This window comes from Sinocyclocheilus rhinocerous, unplaced genomic scaffold, assembly GCF_001515625.1.
Source record: "Sinocyclocheilus rhinocerous isolate Xijiao unplaced genomic scaffold, SAMN03320098_v1.1 scaffold382, whole genome shotgun sequence".
Lineage (NCBI taxonomy): Eukaryota > Metazoa > Chordata > Actinopteri > Cypriniformes > Cyprinidae > Sinocyclocheilus > Sinocyclocheilus rhinocerous.
Genome location: NW_015642829.1, coordinates 1712101 through 1719034, shown reverse-complemented (window position 1 = coordinate 1719034; position 6934 = coordinate 1712101). Strand labels below are relative to the sequence as shown.

The window sequence follows — 6934 nt, the reverse complement described above, 5'->3', positions numbered from 1 at the left end:
GTATCACGTGCGTGCTTTCACATTGAGCAGCATTAACTACACAGATCCGTTGTTCACTGACGAGCTGCGCAAAAACTCGCGCGAATATGAACGTGGTTTGGCGCAGCTCGTCAGTGAACAACGGCTCTGTGTAGTTAATGCTGCTCAATGTGAAAGCCTGCACGTGATGGAGATTTACCGCTGATTACAGAACCGGCTCTCTGACAAGATGCGCGTTAAATATCGCATGCGATTTATCGTGCAGCCCTACTGGGAATGCAACAAGTCGCATGTCTTAAAGGGGTCATGAACTGAGAAATCAAAATTCCCTTGATCTTTTGACATATAAAAGGTCATTGCAGGGGGTGGTCACGTGACCTGGAGTGAGATGGCGTGAGTTCTTTGCTCCGCTCAAATTTTCAATAATTTACATTTTTCTCCTCCAAATTCTTATTTTATTTAGTTGAAGGGACTTATAACTATGTCAGACACACCTCCTGTTAAAGATTTTCCTATTTTGGGCTCAACACGCTCACAGAAGGCTAAAGAAAAAGATAAGAAGAAGCCTACTCACCACACACCCTTGGCTGATGCTAACGTTAACACAGCCGAAACTCACTTGGATATGTTGTCGATTTTATTAGAAAAACAGGCCAACGGGTTACGCCTAGATGGAATTACTAGCCGTCTGGAGGGGATAGCCAATTCTGTGTCTTGCCTTCAGAATTAATTCGCTGCCCTCACCGAGAGAGTTACGAGTTACAATATTTTGGAATCAATGTCACGCCTAATGTTGAAGGTCTCTTTAAGGCCAACCACCCCCAGTTAATTACGAAAAATAATCAGAACTAATCAGAATTAATCAGATTGATTGATTCTTCCAAACTCTTTTTTCGGCAGGATTAATGTTATAAAAAGGAATATTCTTCTGAGGTTGAACTTTTTGTTCTAAAATTTGCCACGTTACTTAACTACAGATTTATTTTTTAAAAGATTAACTCTTCAGTTTCAAGGTACAGTTGGAATCATAAAATGCTTAGACTCAAACTCTCTGTTCTGATGAAACCAAGGGAATTTTCAGTTATATTTTTAACACGTTAAGTTGGTTTCTAAACAGATCCGATTCCCCCTGGACTGAGATTGAATCTTCAAGATGCTTTCCTAGACTGTTATCCTCTCTGCCATTTATTCATAATATACAAAAAAATTTAATCTCTGATTAATATTTTCACTGTGACAAATACTCTTTTCGTGTGAAAGCATATTAAGAAATATTTAGCCATTCCAAATAAGTTATCTCTTAAGTCTCCTATCGTGCCCAATCCTGATCTTCCCCCACCCATACAGAATACTGTTCTTCTGACCTGGAGGTTGAGAGGAGTGTTGGAGTTTGGCCATCTATTTAATAATGGTCTAATGAGGTCATTTCGGTTACTAAAACAGGAATTTAACCTGCCCAGTAATGATTTTTTATAAATTTCTTCAATAACGGCACTTTATGTGAGTCACATTTAAAAGAAGATAATATACGATTTGATCTTACTGAAGTGGAAAAACAGCTTTTCTCCTCATTCACTCTTAAGAAGAAGATCCCTGAGTTATATGCAGTGGTAGAAAGAGTACTGAAAAAATATACTCAAGTAAAAGTACCATTACCTTCCAAAAAATGTAGTGTGAGTAGAGTAAAAGTACTTGTCCAAAAAACTACTTCAATACCCGCAACCTCACACCAAATTTCAGGCCGTGTAGATAGGCAAGCATATATATACAAATCATTTAGTAAACAGAAATCCGAAATGTACCTTAACATATTAAATTTAACGTGAGTATTTGTAATTCGTTACTTCACACCCCTGGTTATATGCATTGCTGTCCAATGTTGGTCCTTCAACTTTTGACACTTTGAGGGTGATATGGACAAATTACAGGATCAAATTTTAGTGATGAGGAGTGGTTATCTGTTTGTACATGTGTTTTCCCCAAAGGTGTTTAAATTTTGGCCCATGAACAAAATTATAAATTTATTTACAGACTTATTTAACCCCAGTCCGCCTTCATAAAATATTCCCCAATTCTTCTCAATTATGTTTCAAGTGCGGGACAGACATTGGCACAGGGATGCATGTGTTTTGGGATTGTGATAAAATCAAAGGTTACTGGAACGAGATCCACAAGCTTATTCAAAAGATTATTGGAAAGACTTTTGCATTGTCTTCACATGTTTATCTTCTGAACTGTAAAGCTGACCTGTGCCTTGACTGTGAAAAAGAAAATGTACTGAACTTTTGTACATATTTAGCGAAAAAAAAAATGTATTGCTATGATAAACTCCTCAGATACTCCTCAGATATCAATATGTGGATGAGTCAGGCTGCTACTCTTTTACCTCTGGAAAAACTAACTTACTATCTGCATCAAAGATCAGATGTTTTCTGGTGCACTTGGTCTTCTCTGTGTAACTTTCTTGAAGATGCTCAGTAACTAATATATCCTCTCAATTCCTTGGTGTATAAAATATCCCTGTTATTTATTTACTCAGATATGCCCGGTTATATTATTATTATCATTATTATTATTATTTATTTTATTAATATATTTTTTACTGCATTTTATGTTTGAACATGTACTGTATATCTAAAGATTGTAAATTTATATTGGCTGTACGTGCTGTTATGAGATACCAGTACCAGTGTTGTGTTTTTGTAAAATAAAATAAAAAAATAAAAGGTCATTATACTATAAAAACATTGTGTAAGTTTCAGAACTCAAAACTTTCTCGTTAGTCTAAAAACAGCTTATACTGAAGCCAATCTGCCAAAACAACAGGTTGTGGAATGTGCCACTTTATGATGTAATAGTGTGGCTAAACCCCGCCTCCACAGAAGATCAACGCCTATTTCTACATCACTGCCTATTTAGCCCCGCCCATCGATTCACACATGTAGTCAAACAGAGCGTACAGATGAGGGGGGTCAAAACAGGACAGAAAATAGCCTATTACTTCCTAATTATGATGTTTTTTTTATGTAAAAGTCTTGATAACATAAGTGGACCTCAGACTACAGAACTAAATAATAAAAAAGCCAGTTCTGACCCCTTTAAATTCAAGTATGCATACACACAAATTTAAACACTCTTCGAACAGTGTACAAAAACATTAGTTGATGTCAGTCGCAGTCAAAAACCCTGCAGCTGAAGAACAATAAAGGGAAAGTTCCCTCAGAGGAAGGGAAAAAAAATCAAATCAAACATTACTTCAGAGAAGAGAGCAAACATTTGGGAAATGAAGCCTAAGTGCATTTCATTAGAATATTTTCAGCAGAATAAAGCAGCTCATTTCACTTCTCCTCCCCTCAGTCTCTTATCGTCAGTCTGTTGAGCACAGGCAGGCACTCACAGCACACACACGCAGCTAAAAAAAGAGATATGTGTATCATGGGACAGGTGCTCCATACAAACACATGCATCAGCTCTCTTTACTGTCATAATGGCATGAAAACAAACAGAAGGGCATTCAAAATCTGCACCAATCCAACAGTTGTTATAGTCAAAAAACGACCACCTACCACAGTTGAGATTACATGGCATCAGATCAAAAGTCAGTGGTACAAAGGATTTGATTTATTTATTGTCCTTCCGGACAAATTGAACGTGTGTTCACTGAATACACACCAGTATAAGACCACCACAGATTTTACAGTTCCCACCCTAAAAAAAAACTTTAAAAAAACAGCATCTTAATCCATTTATATATTTAGCGTAATTTATGTTTAAATGTTGATTTTTGCTGCCACTCTAATCAAGATCAGGCCTTGCAAAATCGCTAGCCCGACGTCCCGGGGCTATTGTTTTACAGTCGGGCTACCAAAATGTATCACCGCCCTGCCCGACGGGCTATCTTGAACAGTGATATAAAATTCCTTCCTTGATTTGCGTTGTTCACTAGCTTTGGTAGGTAAAACAGATCATAGTTGATCGTTTGCACATGTTTCTAAGTCTTGCCGATTTAAACATTCAAGTGTTTTAAACCATTTACGTACACAGAATTGATTCCTCTTTCGCATATCCTTGCATCTGAATGAGCACATACACACAAAATTATCTCAAAATAACTTACTCGGCAAGTATTCTCGTAAACACAGTCGGTATAATTATTTGATTTGGGATTTGTTAAAAAATTTCAAGCTATAGTTTTATTATTTGACATTTCAATTTCGTAAAGAAATGTGCAGCATTTTGTTGGGGAAATAATAAAAGGACACCTTTTCATTTATAATTTGTCTTAAATTTCATTTTGTTAAAAAGAAAAATTGTAAGAAAATTGTATTGTGAAATCAGTATCGTAAATCGCATCGCATCGCATCGTGAGTTGAGTGAATCGTTACATCCATATATGCTACTAGTTTTTGCTGTGGTATCAAAGAAGTATTCTGTTATTTGAATAATAAAGAATCTCATTTTTTTTGCTCATCTGCAAAATTATCCGATCCGTTACTCAAAATCTGATATGATAATGCAATATGATCCGAGCCGTGGGTTTTGTGATCCGTTGCACCCCTACTCTCTTGACTTGTTATTTGAAGAAAAAAAGCAATCACTGAAGTTTTTAATCATGCTGATTTGTCCGCAGTGAAGTTCAGCCAATGTCTTTTTTTTTTTTTATTCGGGCTACTTAAATTCATTTTGTGCTACTAAAATCTGAAGAATGGCTTCCCGAAGGGCTACCAGCGATTTTGAAATTTTGCGAGCCCTGAAGATCATTGTTCTGAGACATATGGGTATTGTTCTGAATGCTTTAAATACAGTTTAAGAAGTCTCTTATGTTCAACAAGGCTGCATTCAATAAAAAAAATACTGTATAATACTGTAAAACTGTGATATTGTAAAATACTATTGCAATTTGAAATAACTGTTTTCTATTTTAATATAATTTAAAGTGTAATTTATTCCTGAATTCTCAGCAGCCATTACTCCAGTTTTCAGTGTCACATGATCCTTAAAGTCCGCGTGAACCGGAAGTTGCTGCCGACTTTATTTCAGTGTAGTGACGTATTTCCATCTGAAACGGAATATTGAATAGAGGGCATGGTTTTATTTTGGCGCTCCTCCTCTCTGTCTCTCACTCATAGCAACCTAACGGTTGGAGGGGTGTGTTTAAAAGAATATTCTGCCCAAGCCATCAAACTGACATCATCAGAGAAGGACTGCCATTCCAGAGCAGAAGCAAATTATCAGATTTTGATTAAAGATTACCAAGACAAAAAATTTTTTCAGCGGATTAACTTGCATGGATTAATTGTTCACATCAAGACTAGCAATGTGCACTAGTAAAGTAAATAAAGTCAATTTTGATTTCATGCCGACTTTAAGAAATAATTTTAACATGCTAATTTAGTGCTCAAGTAACTACTTAAGTACTTATCTGTCACAATACAATGAGTAGGTGAAAGACTTAAAGACTGTCAAATGACAAAATACTGTTAAGGCATCCAAAAACACCCACAAACTATATAATTCATGCTCCTGTGTCAGTGAGTATAACTAGTTTGAGAATATGTTTCAAGTTCACTTCATTACCTTCTTTCCATCTTAATACTCGAACTGACCACAAGGCATCAGAACAGCCCCACATCTCCATCTCACACAGCTAATGCTTCCCTCACCACACACAACTCTTTCTGTCTAATATGTTCTTCAACTTAATAGCAGTATGACTGAGAGGTTGAGTGGACCTTTCTGAACTCATAAGAGAAAGCTTTTGCAGGCAATTTTCAGTCAGTTATTACAATATATATAATTTATATTTAAAATATACATAAAATATAAATATATATAATTTAATAAATTAATAATAAATAACACTTTTTGCCAATTAATGTAATTCATCATTAGCCTCTATGATTGGTTATGGTTAACACAGTGTAGCAATTTGACACTTTAATAATAGTGGTTCATACAATCAGAATTATTCATAAGCTCTAAAAAAAAAAAACCTGTCTTACCCTGTAAATACGAAATAATAGTCAGAAAAATCTATTTTTGAAATGGAACAGTTTATTTATGTATTGATTTTGAGTATCATATTCTCACTCAATATTTTCCCAATAATATTTATTACTAAGTAAGTAGATATTAAAATGCTTAGTTTTATGATCAAAGCTCATTGTCGGACAAAGTTGTCGGAGGGAGATATACACATAAGCATGATAAACCGATGTATGAATTATAACGAAATTATAAAAAACTTGCTTCAGTCCAGAAAGTGTTTATCTTACTAACAATTAGGGCTGTCAATCGATTAACATTTTTTATCTAATTAATCACACCCTTTTTCTGTGATTAATCGCAATTAATCGCACACTTCATGAAATTAAGCATAGAACATTTATCTTGTTTCAAATTAGGGATGTTCATTTTAACAGTTTAATCGGTTAACCGACCGTAAGAATTTTGACCGATTAATACAATCAGTTAAACAGTTTAAAAAGTCATTTAATTATTTATTTTTTCAGTAATTTATCCAAATATTTAAAAAGGTTTGCTGCATGGTTAAAATACGCTACGCGTATAAAAAAAATTGTTTTTTAGGGGGGAGAAAACAAGTCGCGTATAAGTCGCTTTTTTTTTTTCATTCAGAAATAGGCCTAATGACGACGCGAAATGTTTACAAACATTATAATAAACACTGTAAACATAACTAGGCTATTTTAGTTCCCCTCACTCCACAACAAATCCTTTCAATTAACAGTATTTAGAAAAGAACTAGAATTAAAAATATAAGAAGCTATAGCAATATAAATGACAATCCAAAACGAATTCATTTAGGCTAAAAACGAAACTGAAACCAACGTTGGGTCTCTCATTCCACACAAAATCAAATGTTTCCGTATTCACAATGTATTTGAATGGCAAAATATTATTTATTATGTAGCCTACTTCACTCGCGTTCCAATAT

The 6934-nt window shown here is 34.8% G+C and overlaps 1 protein-coding gene across 8 annotated transcripts in view; it reads right to left on the bottom strand.

The window, feature by feature from the left end:
- caska (calcium/calmodulin-dependent serine protein kinase a) overlaps positions 1–6934 on the bottom strand; it is a 258155-nt gene that overhangs the window by 105673 nt on the left and 145548 nt on the right. The window lies entirely within an intron of this gene.